This window comes from Protopterus annectens, chromosome 5.part0 (assembly GCF_019279795.1).
Source record: "Protopterus annectens isolate FY-2018-M chromosome 5.part0, PAN1.0, whole genome shotgun sequence".
In the NCBI taxonomy this organism is placed as follows: domain Eukaryota; kingdom Metazoa; phylum Chordata; order Ceratodontiformes; family Protopteridae; genus Protopterus; species Protopterus annectens.
Window position 1 is genome coordinate 1,378,434,318 of NC_056735.1, and position 15,813 is coordinate 1,378,450,130.

Here is a 15,813-nt window from a genome sequence, read left to right on the forward strand (position 1 = left end):
ACAGACTATGCTCTAGGTCACCCCTGAAAAGGAGCACTTGTATTCAGAGGACCCACTCAGTTAATAAACAAACATGCAAACAAATAAATAGCACTTTCACGTGAGTCAGACTGCCCCTAGGCTTCATGACCATTTCTCAGAAGTTAGTCTTGAGGTAGCATACAGTCTTTCCTTTCATTCATGTCCCATCGTAGCTGAAGGTAGTCATCCAACAAAACAAACTGTAAAGCAGCTTGCCAATTCTCAGGAAACTGAAGTTACTTGTCATGTTGAAACCTACAAGAGGTGTCTCATAATGTTCTCTGAAGCAATACAGATGCTGTGAACATGTATTTACCCTTGTAATTGCAGGGAATGTGTTGCAGATATAAATTTTATTTGTATGGTAAAGTACTACGTTTGCAAAGTACAGGTGGTAATAGACAGTATGAGAAACTTCCATGATTCCCGTGCTGCAAATGTATGGATAAACACCTTACTAAAACCTCTTCACATTGCAGTTCTACTCTCTTCATAACTGTCAGTGCAATATATCTATTAATAAGTAAACAGTAAACATACAAACATGAAGACTATCATGTTGTCGTTGCGTCTTTCGGCTTATCCCGGTTAGGGGTCACCACAGCGGAACTCCTGTCCGCTAATGTTTGGTAGTGGATTTTTACGTGCCGAGTTACCTGCCCTGACGCACAGCCTTCAACGAAGGCATGCCCATTCATGCATGTCTCCACATGTAAGGCTAAAAAATGTATTTACTTCACTGTCGTTCCGCTCTTACCTAGCACATACCTGTTCCATAAAAACATTGCAATATTATTATTATTACTCAGCCGCCTCCATCCCATTGTTGTCTACTAATGCATACGTGGTACCATACAACTTAGCTCTTAGAACAAGTGGCTGTTCTGAAATTATACTCAAATTAAGTGAATATAAAGTCAAAGAGGGACCTTTAAGTGTAGCTTGCTAATGGCATTTTGCAGAAAAATAGTACTCTTATGTGAAGGGAGTGGGAGGTAATGGGGTAGGCACAGCCCCCACATATCACTATGTATGGGAAGACCCTTGCATCCCTCTCTAATATAATCAGCTCCAAGGATGCCACATCACAGGGAAAAGAGTTAGTTCCCAGATGTGTGAAATTCAAAGTAGCATGCAGCCACTGAGTCATGTTTGACAAAGTGAAATCAATGCACTGTCACTTAACAAACTGCACTATGACTGTTGCTCATCTAGTTCTTTATATCACTCATTTTATTGCAAAATACCAATGGAAGTAAGAAAAAAATTGGAGAAAATGGCAACACATTTCAATCACATGGTACTTAAACTGCAATAATATCTTTCTACCAGCATTTCCATCTGGAACACAGTGTTCAGTTTTTAAATTAGCAGTACATTTTACTGTCACTCTCACAGGCAGGAACATGATAACTGCATACAGACGTAAGTACAAATTGTTCACCCAATACAGACCTTGCACAACAAAATATTTCCACAAGTAGATGTGATGAACATTTCAGAGAGGTGTATAATTGGGCATTTCAAGCCTTTTGTTCCACCTTATTCACTCTAAATCTGCACATTATATTTATGGCAGCAGCGTAACTCATTTATTTTAGTTCTCCATCAACACTGAGTATTTAGAGCTAGAGTACTGTATTAAATTATGCTTTTACCTCTTCATGTCTGTGTTTTTAAAAATCTAAAACGTTCCAGGATGGCAGGAGTTTGGCTACTTGAATGAAGAATGCTGTTTTACTTTGGGCAGTGTGCTAATACTAGCAACAACAGCACTTTAAGGTAAAACTTGATATTTAGAGCAGTTTTGCTATAGTCTCTTGTAAAGCTGCCTATGTTTTGCTCTGGTAATCACATTTATTTGCATGTGATCCATATCCTAAGTTCTTATGCTTACTGGACTAGAATGTGCTCCTGCCATGGGAAGAATACTGTATTAGAATAGTATCAAAGAAACTAATGAGAATCAAAAGGTAGGAAAGAAAAACTCTAACTTAAATGAAGAATATAGACATGCCCTTATATTAGAATATAATGCCTTAAATCAGAATAGTAGGTCAGTTTTTTTACAAAGAATGGGAAGAATTTAAGGCATTTACTGATTTAGAAGAACTACCTAGAAACACCCCTAGGGTGGTGTATAAAAATTCTAATAATATAAAGGAATGTTTAGAATATAAGAGGAATGAAGATAGAGGAAATGACTCTAATAAAAGAGCTACATTTAAATGTGGGAAGTGTAGTCAATGTGAGTATATAGTTAATGAAGAAAATATATATATCGAAAGTAGAGGTAGATGGATTAAGAGTAAAGGACTCTATAATTGTGATACCAAGGGTTTAGTATATCTTGCCACCTGTGTTAAATGTGGGTCCTTTTATATAGGTAAAACAGAGAGAACCCTAAAAAGAAGAATTTACGAACATACCTATGACATAATAAAAAAGAAAGAAACTAATGCTTTGTATAATCATTCAAAGGTATGTGAGGGAAGTAAATTATATTTTTTTGTAGTGGAACATATAAAAAGTAATATTAGGGGGGGGGACCATGGGAGGTCACCATAGGATATAAAGAATTATGGTGGCAAGTGACACTTGAAGCAAATAAATCCCCAGGATTAAATGAACATGCATCATTACTACCCCTATTGAAATTAAAGGCAGCTAAAATGTGAATTTAAGTGTAATATAGTATTTTATCAATAGGTGGTGCTGTTGTATTAATAATTATGTACTCTTCTTTTTATGTGAAGTTTCCCTCTCTCTCTCTCTCTCTCTTTCTCTCTCTCTCTATATATATATAGAGAGAGAGAGAGAGAGAGAGAGACATGAATTTAGCCCCTTTAATAATTGTATTAAATTTTAGATGGTAATTTATGAATTTTAGTAGATATAAGTTAAAAGTTTTTTAATATGAATTGAATGAGAGTTTATTTAGTAAGAATTAAAAGGAATTTTAAATGTTTTTATTCATAGAAAGAACTAATAGCAATTTTAATATTAATGAGCCCATAAGATGCAAGTTGATTTGTGTATTTGAATTTGTTCAATAATTTTGATTGGATTATGGTAATGTAAGATGTATATAAGTGATTTGTTGAATGTAAGATGTTATCTGATGAAGTCCAGTGGATGGGACGAAAACGCGTATGAATTTGAACGTGCGTTAATAAACTATCGTTTTATTTATTGGTTTTTGGCTCGTTGTGAAAATCACAGTGTTTTACGGAGACCTTCTTGAGGGAATTTGCATATTTTTTGTGTTTCTGGTCTGTGGTGGAGATTTTTTCGCAATTTTGTGGTGTATTAGAATAGTACTGCTCTTTGAGAATCATCATAAACCTTAACAAAACCTGCCATGCACTGTTCCTTCTTCAAAGTCTGGCTTTTTGTTCATCTGTGAAATGAGAATTGCAGGGGCTTACACTGCAATACAGGATAATTCTGACAAACCGAGGGGAGCAGGTTTACTGATTTATGAAACAATAAACATACCATATTTATAGTGTAGATTAATGATGTGATCTTTAATATAAAGCACAATGACAATGAACATCCGCTGTGGCGAACCCTAACCGGGAAAAGCCGAAAGACACAACAACATTCACTTAGCATCTCATCTGACACATCTTGTTAGCTGAACTGCCTCTGAAAAGGGAAGCAAGAAGAGTCTATATGCTTTACTGAGAATATAAAAACAACATCACAAAACATTCAAAGTCAGAGACTAAGATAGCAGTTGTTATAACAAAGAAAAAAGGCATCAGAGGCAATCTACCAACTTCTGGAAAATGACTCAGTAGATGACACAAAGAAACTATCAGGTTGCAAGGTAAAGACAGAAAGGTAAAAAAGATAGTCACCAAACACCCTTCATAAGGGATGCCAACAACAATCCGCTCATCATTTCACAAGATATCAAAGGCAGGTGGAAGGAGCACTTCCAGGAGCTTTTGAATGAAGGATACCATCACAAAAGCTGTATTGCCCCAAACACATCCTATGTTTAGCACAGAAGAAGAACAGCACTATGAGAAATGAAGTCAGGGAAAGTAGAAGGTTCAAATGAGGTCACAGCAGGTATGATCACAGTGGTGGGTAAGGTACGGGAAAAATGGCTCCAGAGGATACTCATAGCAGAATGGACAGAAAGGCACATCCTAGATGACTGGAGAGTAAGCATATTAGTGCAAGTGTACAAGAACATAGGGGACATTCACAATTGTGGCCAGTATATGGATATCAAATTCCTCCACACTGCAAGAAGGCTCTAGAGAGGGTGACTGGTAAACAAATATGCAAAGTATCTTCACACAGAGTAACACAAGCTGAAATCCACTGATCCAAACACGAGAATTTATTTAAAACATGAAACGAAGTAAGTGCTTTCATCTGTTATATATAACCAGACTTCTTCAGACAAAACTGCATACAAAGCAATTTATATACATCAGAGTCACAATTGGTCACACCTCACTTAAACTTAATGAGCTCAAATAAGGAAAAAAACTTTTGTAACCAAAATGCATGATGCAGCTAAAAAAGCATCTCTTATAAATCACTTTGTAGAATAAAAAATATACATATGTATATGTTCTAAAATCAGAAAATTTATCATACAATAAATAGCCTAAACCTACATGGTATGAAACATTTTTAATACATACATATATACATAATTATACTAACAGTATTGTGCAAAATAATTATGAAAACATATAGTTCTAAAAAAATTTGACCTAGTCTATATCACATTAGAGTCAAGGACATCCTCACTAACTAGAACTAGAAAAATTACCTATCAAATACCTTTAATTTTAACTTGCTTGATATGGAAACTATGTCATTTAAACTTAGAGGGGGGAGGGAGATATGCATGAAGAAAAACCTTCCACCACATTTCTTTCTCTTCAAGGAATATCTTTCATGGGCCCCCCCATCCCCACATTTTACTTGTTGTAATATTACAAATTTAAATGTATTATCGGGGAAAAGTTTTGTGTGCCTATATAGTGCATTTTTCTCATCGTGTTGCCGCATTTCATATCTATGCTTGTATATCTTTTGAGCAAATTTGCATTGAGTTTTGCCTATATAAAAGGCTGGGCACTTGGTACACATAGCGGCATACATGACTGCTTGAGTATAACAACTATATTTATCTTTAATCTTAATCCTTTTACCATGTATAGTAATACTAGTAGTTGGCAGAATAAAATTACACTGGTGGCATATACCACATGGATACATCTTTCCTTCTGTTCCCCCATCTGTAGTTTGTTCCAGGAGGCCCTTGATATTCCTGCCTTTTCTAAAAACAAAGTTAGGTTTCCTACCACAAATCCCAGCCAAAATGGGTTCATTCAATAATACACGCCAATTCTTATTAAGAATGTCCTGTACAATATGATTCTCACTGGAAAAGTGGATATAAATGGGCATGAAGGGCTAAAATTCTGCTGGGTATCAATTACATGAGAATTATCTAACTCAGTGTCCCCCCTATCACACTCATAGTTGTCTCCAGATAGACACATCCTATGTTTAACATAAAAGTAAGAACAGCACTATGAAAAATGAAGTCAGGGAAAGCAGCAGGTTCAGATGAGGTCACAGCAGGTATGATCACAGTGTTGGGTAAGGTACGGGAAAAATGGCTCCAGAGGATACTCATAGCAGAATGGACAGAAAGGCATATCCTAGATAACTGGAGAGTAAGCATACTAATGCCAGTGTGTACAAGAACATAGGGGACATTCACAATTGTGGCCAGTATATGGATATAAACCCTCTGCACTGCAAGAAGGTTCTGGAAAGGGTAATTGGTAAACAAATATGCAAAGTAGTAGAAAGTAAGGTGGGAGGTGAGCAGTCTGTATTCATATCAGGATGCAACACAACCAACCCAAAGTTTTTCAGTGAGACAGACAGTTGAGAAGAAGCTAGAGATAAGGAAAGAGTCTAACTAGGATTGCTAGAATTGGAGAAGGCATATGACAATGGCAAAAGAAAGCTGATTTGGGCAGTCCTATGATGGTTCAAGGTCCTATAAGCATTAATAGAATTAGTGCAGGCTATATACAAAGACCCAATGACAGAAGTGCAAACAGTGCTGAGACTCACAGAGGTGTTCCCAGTGGAAGTAGATATGCACCAAAGTTCATCTCCAAATGCACTGCTGTTCATACTGGTGATAGACTAGATTGGACAGATGTCGCTGTATGCAGACATTATGGCATTACAGACGGACTCTGAACAAGAACTTCAGAAAATGATAGGAGAATGGATTGCAAAATTGAAGGCACATGAGATGAAACTGAGTACAGATGAGACAGTTGTAATGACATCAAATGGGGGAAATCAGGAGAAGCTGAGAACTGCGACAGAAGGGAAAATAGTGGAACAGGTTAACAGCTTCAAGTACCTGGAAGGGGTCTTTGAAGAGAAGGGAAGTCTGAATGAAGAGGTCAAAGCTAGAATCAGGGAGGCTGCAGCCAACTGGCACAGAGTATCACAGGTAGTGTATGACAGAAAAATGACAAAGAAGCTGAAAAGTAAGGTGTACAAAACAATGGTGAAACCAATACTACTGTATGGTACAGAAACTTAGGAAGTTAAGACAGAGCAGTTGAGGAAGCTAGAAGTGATGGAGATGAAGTCTCTGAGATGGGTAGCTGGATGCATACTGTGGGACAGATGAAGATATAAGGACATCAGAGCAGAAGCCCAAGTAGCTCCAATTTCAGAGAAGGTCATAGAGAACAGATTATGATTGTTCAGGCACATATACAGGAAAGCAGAAGACAATCTAGTGAAGAAGATTTGAGACATTCAGGAGGAAGATAAGAGAAAACAAAAGCATCCAGCAAAGAGATGGATGGACTGTGGGAGAGAAGACCTGTAACAAACAAGCAAGACTGTCAAAGAATATAGAAGTACTGAACTGAGGGAGATGGTGACAGTTAACATGACACCCCAACCCAATGTAGAAAAAAGGGAGTTGATGGTGATCACAATACATACAAAGTCATATTATAAAAGCCAATGGATTTGTAACAATAGAAAGGAAAACCATGCATACAGAAATATTCTTATACTACTGTAATGTATGCAAGTAAGTAGTGCTGGGTACTAAAATCAGTAAGGGCAATATAATACTGACCTTGATTGTAACATTCAAAAAATAGGGTCTGAGAGAAAAACAACTGAGATAATGCAAGCTACAACTGTTTTAAAGGTACAGCATAGTATCTGTGATGGTGATGCAAAGTGTAGTGCATTTCCTAATAAATGTCAGCATTTTCTATTCAATAAAGCACAACATGCCCTTGGTAATGAAGCTTCCAATAGTATAAGATTTGAATAATAATTGTCACAGTCTGATGACGTCCAGTATTTTAACTGTGGATGAAAACACTTAAAGATACTGGTTCAAAAGCCTTGCTTCATTTACCATTTTTTAAGTTAACTAGATCATTTTGAATTTTATTTAGAATGATAAAATAAACTAGCCAGTCCAAAGCTGATCTGACTCTGTTGGATATTAAACTTTACTGCACTGCAGAGTAACTTACACTGATTTGTTTCTTCAAAACAATCTAAATAGAAATCAGATTTTTGGTAGGAAGTTCCCTCTCATGCTGTTACTAATCCAAGCCCCCCTACTGAAGCTAAGGATGGTATTCACTGTCCTGCATTGCACAAGTGTGCAATCCAAACGTGTGAATAGTGATGCTTTAACAATACGCAAACTGGGGTCTCTGGTTTCTCATTTGTGCAACCAACAAAGAACTTCCCAAACAAATGTGCAAGATGAAAATGTGTACACTAGGCTAAGAAGTGTGCAAGAGTATTTGTATGTGTGGGTATTTTATGCACATATATACCACTCACACATATATTTGTTGGTTTCTGAAGTATCTTCAAAAGTTGATGAAGACTGACGATAAGTACCTCTTTGTGCTAATATTGCAAGACTTGTGTGTGAGAAGTTGCATATACTTCACTAGCACCCTTATTCTGCAGGTGTCCATTGATGGACAAGAGTTTATTGGATTTATGACTATAGAAAGAGGATCGGTAGGAATGTTAGTAAAATAGGAGAGCAGACAAAGGGAATACAGTAGGATGACATAAGAGGGCTATGCTGAAGGGGGTGAAAGAGAAGGGCACTTTATTTTTTGGTGGGGATAAACCTCTCCTTTTCTTGAAATATATAAAGGAAGAGGGGGGAAGGATAAAGGGTATTGAGGGAAGATATGTTAAGCAGGGAAGAGATAAGGATAAGGACAATAAACATAAACTGACAGACAATACAGACAGGGTTGGGTTATCACACAATAGGCTGGGTTCAAAAATGGTAGAGAAGACAGACAAACCAAGGATGAACAAATGGTAATGAGGAGGAATTGTAGAGGTACTCTGGGTATGGCATAAGTGGGTGGGTGAACAGATGATGGGCTGGTGAAATGGGGACAAGCACATGATTTCACCAGCCCAAAGACTACTGTGAGTTAAACTCCCAGTGATGTTATTGACAGATATTCTCTGGTAGGTCCGTCTCCAGAGCTTGCCAGACCAATGAGTCTTGAACCTGTTGAAGGAGGTGGTTGAACAAGCCCTATCATATTTCCATCACAATTTCTACTGCCTCCTCAACCTCATGCCTCCTCAGCATGTTCAGGGATAGGAGCCTGTCTTGAGCCACCTGTTGGGGAAAGACACCTCTTTGTCCAGCTGAGGCAGCCACAGGATGCACTGGGTATGGCATGCACTCACGAACTGGGGCAGGACCAGGTGCTCCTGGCTGTTTTGAACCTGCAAAGAAAGACAAAAAGGAAGCAAAAGGTTGAATGCAGTGTTAATGATACAAGTATGAAATTCATTATTGGAAATGAAAGTAAACAGACATACAAGGCCGAGAGGCCAGCCTCTCCATTGTCCTTAAATGCATGCACCTGCTAAGTGCTACTTCTTTAGGTGCTGGAAAAAAAGAAAAGAGAAAGGACACTGTTAGAGGAACACATGCATTCACATTCTGTCATAAAATTTCAGTAGGCTGAGTGGATATGTGTTGGAATAGATTACAGGTTATGAGATTCAAGTGGAATTAGCACAAATGTCAGGTGTACTTTCTGGCAGGTAATTGGTTATCACTCATGTGAGACTGCCAACATGGATTAAGGGAATGGCCAATTTGTTATGAAGAGATGATGCATGTGTCTAGGATATACCATGCACTGCCCAAGCAGTGTCATATACAAGAAAGCAATAATGCCCTAACAGTGGGGGCATTATCAGGGAATTAACACACACCAAGGACTGCTGTGAGGTCTCATGCTGCAGGTGGATAGCCTTACCAGTCCTGGAAGGGAGTTAATTCTTTGATAACACTCACCTTGAAGAAAATTATTGGGTTGTCAGTTAAAATGTTTTGTATTTTTTTTTATTACTATATACTGTTTTTTTTATTTTTGATGTAAAATAGTTCCTTTGTCTAATATTTCAAACTTGCTGTAGCATTTGTTGTTGCTGCTGGTGGACGTATTTTACATCCAAAACATAATTTGTGCAAATATTTAATCCTTACACACATAAACACATGCACACATTACTTGTTTTATTTATTTACCTTTTTCAGTTTTATACTTACTAAACAGCAAGGCCCAATTATAGAGTAAACAAAAATGGTGGTCGTTTACTTTTTTTCTTGTCTGAGCTTCATGGCAGGTTAATGTGCTGCTGTAAAAAGGCAGACATGTTTTTTTTTTTTTTTTTACCAGGGATTACCTGCATAATAACACCCTGCTAGAGAACATTTGTTCTTTCATCAGTGTGAAGATGTATACTTCACACATTTTCTAACTCATTCACATAAAATATATTCTGTTTGCATTGCACCCTAGATGTCAGAGTCCAAGTCAGCTGTAAAAAGTTACTGTAAGAGAGGAGTTCTGCCAATGTATGCATGTCACCCTCAAGTGCCTGACATTGTCTTACAGTATCATGATCATCACATAAACTAGAGGAGATGTGTAGCCTGCACTGTTTAATAGCATGAAGCTGCTGACATAATAGAAATTAAGGGAGAAAGTAGAGATCTTTTCAGAAATTGGTTTTAGGGAAAAAAGTGGCATGAATACTAAGTATGGCTGCAATACACTCTGCATAGGCATCAACCTTAGAACAGTACCTTAACAATACAATAGTACCTTAACATTGTACTGTATTATTGTAGTAACACTACCTTAGTACCTTAGAACAGTTATACATTTCTGTAGTATTCCCTTGATAACAACTGCACTAACAGTCAAAGACAAACTACAGAATGTTGTACATTAATGAAATCAGAGATAATGTATACTTACAGAAGGGCTATGAATGCTCTCTTAGTACTTTTTCTTAAAGGCAGAGAGTATCTAACTGACATCTCTTTAGGTCATTCAAGTGATATATCTCCTGCAGCCTAGGGTTTTGCCTGGGTGTATGCATCTGCCAGATTATTCCAGATGTCATTCTTTTTAATGGACCTTCACTAGCTGACTACAGGTGCTCTTTATATCTTCCCAAGAATAGGAGAAAAAGAACAAGGTGGGCGCTCTCCCTTAGGCACTAACATGAGTCATACTACCCCCATTAAGTCATTAACCAAAAGGGTGATGATAACATGTGACAACTCACATTATTGCAGCCAACTCAGGTAGATAGAAGGCTGCCCATTTCTGTGCAAAGCTCAGATAGATAAAATAGTGCATATTTCAGGTGAATGCATGTGTATACACTATATAACATTAATTTACACTTAAGTGAACTTGCTTACATGAAATAAGAGATGTGCATGTCTGTGTAGTAATGCGATTCATAGAGCTGTTTGCCAAAAAGCCTAATTTACATAAGAACTTTGTAAAATTACCTAAATCTATTGAAATGTCATACACATCACCATTTTTGTAGTACTGATTACTGCGCTTCTGCAAAGATCGTCAGAAAGCCAAAGTTAAAGCAAAGTATATATGAAAAGTGAAATCAAGGGGTATAAACCTATTTCTTCTCAGTTCTTCCCTGATCAAACTTAGTGGTGACATAATCCAGGACCTCAACCCCTTAATCAAACCCCCCTGACTCCAAACAACACTTACTCCCCAAACATCACTAATCTCCCATGCAGTAACATCGATCTCTTAATATTAAACATGAGTCCAAGAAATATCCTAAATAAAACTCATGAATTTCATGCAACTATCATCCAATACTCTCCTGAATTAGCAGTCCTAACATAAACATGGCTAAAATCCCACATACTGGATAATGAAATTCTAATCCATGGTTATAACATCCATGGATATGACAGGACTCATAAATGAGGTAGCACCATAGTTGTAATATATAAAAATACTAACAAACTAGAAATAATTCAAATCAACCATCCAGACCACTTGAATTCTGAAATTCTAATCATCCGCCTTCAACTAAACTCCAACAAACCTATCATTATAATCGCTATTTATATACCCCAAGGTAGCAATCCAGACATTATTGAAGACCTTGTTGGTGTGCCTCAAGTTTTAGTCAGGAAACAATAATAATGGGGGATTTCAACATGGACTGGTACACCTGCTCCTCAGAAAATCCCTTCTATTTTATTAACCTCCATGGTTTTTGTCAAATTATGCAATCTCCTACTAGATTTGACAAACATAACAAAAAGGAATCAATCCTAGACTGGACACTTGGAAACAAACTCTCTCTGTCACCAATCTGGGTAGCTCCCTGACAGTAAAAGAGATCACCTATCTACTTACCTTCTACCCTACTCAAAATATCATTTACAAACTTGTCTGCAACATAAAGACATTTTTCCCCTGAAGTCTTCAAATCCCTCCTGCAACAATGTGGCTGGTCCCCTTTAAAATATCTGCACCTTGACTCGGCTGTTCAGTATTTCAATGACAAATTCCTCAATATCCTAAACAAACTAGCTCCCCTTAGAAAGACCTGTTCTAACTCCAAGCACATACCACTCCTTACCAATGGCACCAAGCAGCTCCTCAAACAGAGAGACAGAGCCTGATCCCTATACCACAGGACCAAAAATCAAAACCCCCTTCTTACCTACCGTTAATTACGTAACCTTGCTAAAAAAACAAATCAGGCATGACAAAAGGCTATACTATACAACAAAGCAATAAAACCACCAAACCAATCCCCAGAAATTTTGGGGAGTCATCAAACAACTACTAAAGCCTGGACAGATCACAACCCCAGCTCCAACCACAACAAATTCCACAGATAGCATTGCCTCACAATTTAATTATTCACACTTTATCAACTCTATACTCTCTCTAGTAAAAAAAAAAAAAAACAGCAAGACCCCCCCTCCCATCTATTTCTAATGAATTAGACAGAACCATCAATTCCTTTTTGATCAATCCAGTTCAAAATAATACCATCAAAAAACATCTTTCCAAACATAAGCCATCCTTCCTCACATCTGACCAACTCCCCAAAGAATTTCTAAAGCTAACAGCAGATGCCATCTCCTACACTATATCTCTCCTAATAAACAATTCCATTGCTGAGTAGTGCATCCCCAAATGCTGGAAAGTATCTTATATCATCCCTCTTCACAAAGGCGACCGCTCTACTGTGTTCTCAAACTACAGGCCAATTGCCCCCCTCCCTCCCATAGCCAAGCTTCTTGAAAAAATGCATACACAGACAACACCTTGACTATCTACTAAGAAATAATCTCCTATCTGCATCTCAACATGGCTTCAGACCTAAACACAGTACAATCACTCCCCCTGTTAGTTTTACAAGCTCAATCAACCAGGTTAGAAATGATAACCAGCTTGTCTCGTCTATCTTTCTTGATATGTCTAAGGCCTTTGATACAGTATCCCACAAAAAGCTATTAAATGAGTTAGCTTCCTTAAACCTAATTCAACTAGCCCTCTTCTGGTTTCTCAGCTACTTAACTGACTGCCAACAGGCAGTTATGTGGCAAACTCAACTCTCCACCCTATTACCGGTCTCAATAGGAGTACCCCAAGGCTCATTCTTGGCCCATTGCTCTTCAATTGGGGTTGGGAGGGTGGCCTAATGGTTAAGGTGTTTGCCTTACAAACACAAGGTGCAGGGTTTGAATCTCACAAGGGATAATTGGCTAGGCTTAAAATGGCTCGCAAAGGCAGTTAGCCTAGTACTAACCTATGAACCTATGAACCTATTATCCTCACAGTCATGATATAGCCTGAAGAGAGGGCACATATTTGCAAAGTGTACTGGCAGGGCCCTTTCTCTACAAAGAGGTTGATAACTCTGGAATTGGTGAATCAGGCTCTCAGATAGAACACCATGAAAAAAATACAATTACACCTCTTTCTGGCAGACATGCTGCAACAATAGAAAAAGATATGATAATGTCAGAGGTTCAGTTACCCATTATACAGCCTGTCCAATGGGGTGTCAAGTGAAGATATCAGTCACAGTTGGATCCTGAGACTCACAAGATATTGTTTGCACAGCAGCAAATGTTTCAAAAAAAATGTTCAAGCACCGGCTACAGCCACTGAGAGTCAAGCAGAGATAATTAAAGGTCTGCAAGTAATATGTGAGGAAATTCACCACTACATTGGAATGGTGGAGGCCAGGAACAATGCCATGATGATCCTTATATGGAATTTGGTTCCTTATATGGCATCCATGCCAGCCTGTGTCTGCACACCTTGGAGGAATTACTGCACACACATCAGTGACAGTTTTGTATATGGAAAAGAGCAGATATACATGCATGGTGGCTGTGAGGGGCATGTACCATGGGTGACCTAGTGGGATCATAGGTGTATAGAGTTATACTAAGCTAATGACTACTGGGGCCCTTATGAGCCTAGCCAAGCACCCAAAATGCTCCCAACAAGTTTACATGCCTTGCAGGTTATTTTAAGGGGTATATATAAGCTAGGCCAAGATTTACAGGCTGCCTCTGTCTATAAGAAACATAGGTGCTAGACCCAGAGTATGTTTCTGATTTCCCATCCACTGGTCCAGGTTTCTGTTTAAAAGAGTTAGGGAAGAACTCCGCTTCACATGAATGGAAAACCTGTTCCAGGGAAGGGGAATCTCTGAGACATATGCCTGTCCCTCCAACATATCCTATTTATGTTGCAGGCAAAGTTTAAATCCCTAGATTGAGTAATTCTGATGGTATTCATTTTGTGGATATGCAAAAAGTCCATCAGAGTGAGATCCAAAGATGCCTTGTATGCCAGGCAGAGATTGCCTTTTAGCTGCCTGCAGTTAACAGAGTATAAAGAAAAGGCTTTAATGTGATCTGCATAAGACATGCTGTTTACACATTGTATTCTTTTAGATGTAGGATCATAGATCATAGATCATAGGATCATAGATCAGTACCTAGACTAACTGCCCTTGCGAGCCATTTTAAGCCTAGCCAGTTATCCCTTGTGCGAATCAAACCCTGCACCTTGTGTTTATAAGGTAAACACCTTAACCATTAGGCCACCTTCTTCTTTTTGTGACGAACCTCTGTGGACGTTCAAGTTTTTGCATGTGCCCGTTCAGGTGCATGCCGAAGGGGGTGTTGAATGCAAAGATGGGCCTGATGAGAGCCAAATACAGTGGAACAAAGACTTCCTTGGACCTAGATGTCAACCCCTTGCTTATATGTTGAGCAACATAGAATGATTTTTTTACTACATTAGATACATGCTGGTCAAAGCCAGGTTACAATCTACATACATACCGAAATACTTGACTATTAGTTCTACTCTTAGGGGTGCATTATCGATGAGATCATTTCCTAGGATGGCTGACTTCCCCAAGGGTACTATTATGCACTTCTTGGCACTGAGTTTTAAGCCATGGCTTTGACACCAGTAATGTGTCTGCATTAGTCCTACTTGTAGGAAATTAGCTACCTTGCAGTCATCTGGAAACTTGGTCAGCCAGATACCCTTAGACATTAGCCTTGAGTTCTGAGTAATAAATACCAAAAAGGAGCAAAACCAGCACAGAGTCCTGAGGGACTTCACTAGTGACTGGCCTCTTTGTGGAAGTGGTCCCCCATCCTAACTTTCTGGATCCCATATGAGAGCCAACTGGCTAACCAGAATATAACACAGGGGTTTGTAACTATATCTATGTGCTCATTTACAATGCCTGAATGGGGTATTGTATCAAATGCCTTAGCCAGGTCAAGGTAGGCAGTATGCACTATTTTGCCCCCATCCATTGCCTAGGTGACCTTCACAAAGAAGTCCAATAGGATGAGTGGGCATGATTTGGTCTTGATGAAATTAAACTGGGTTGGCTCCAGTTTTTGAATGTTTTCTATATCCTTTGTTAATCATTTCCATGATAATTCTTTCCATAGTTTTGCATATGAGACTAGTCAGAATCAGAAGTATAGCTGGTTCAACCAGCACCCTGGGCTGCTACTATGAACCAGTTCAACACCCCCTCAGCTCTTCAAGTGAAGAGCAAAACAAAGGAAAAAACAAAGCACGGACGTTCATTTTATTGGCACACCAACCAGGTGTCCAGATGCACTAGATGTCTGCCTCAGCCATTCTGGTCCCATTTCTGTGCCCTGATGTCAACCTTCCTTCAACATACTTAGGTAAAAAATAATACTTTCTTCTTTTAGACTGTAGTAAACTGCTTGTTACAAACACAGCAAACATTGTTACAGTGCAATTTATACCCTATCTGCTCATGTTTCAGTTAAAAAATATATAAATAGCATTTCTTCTTCTTTTTAAACTATAG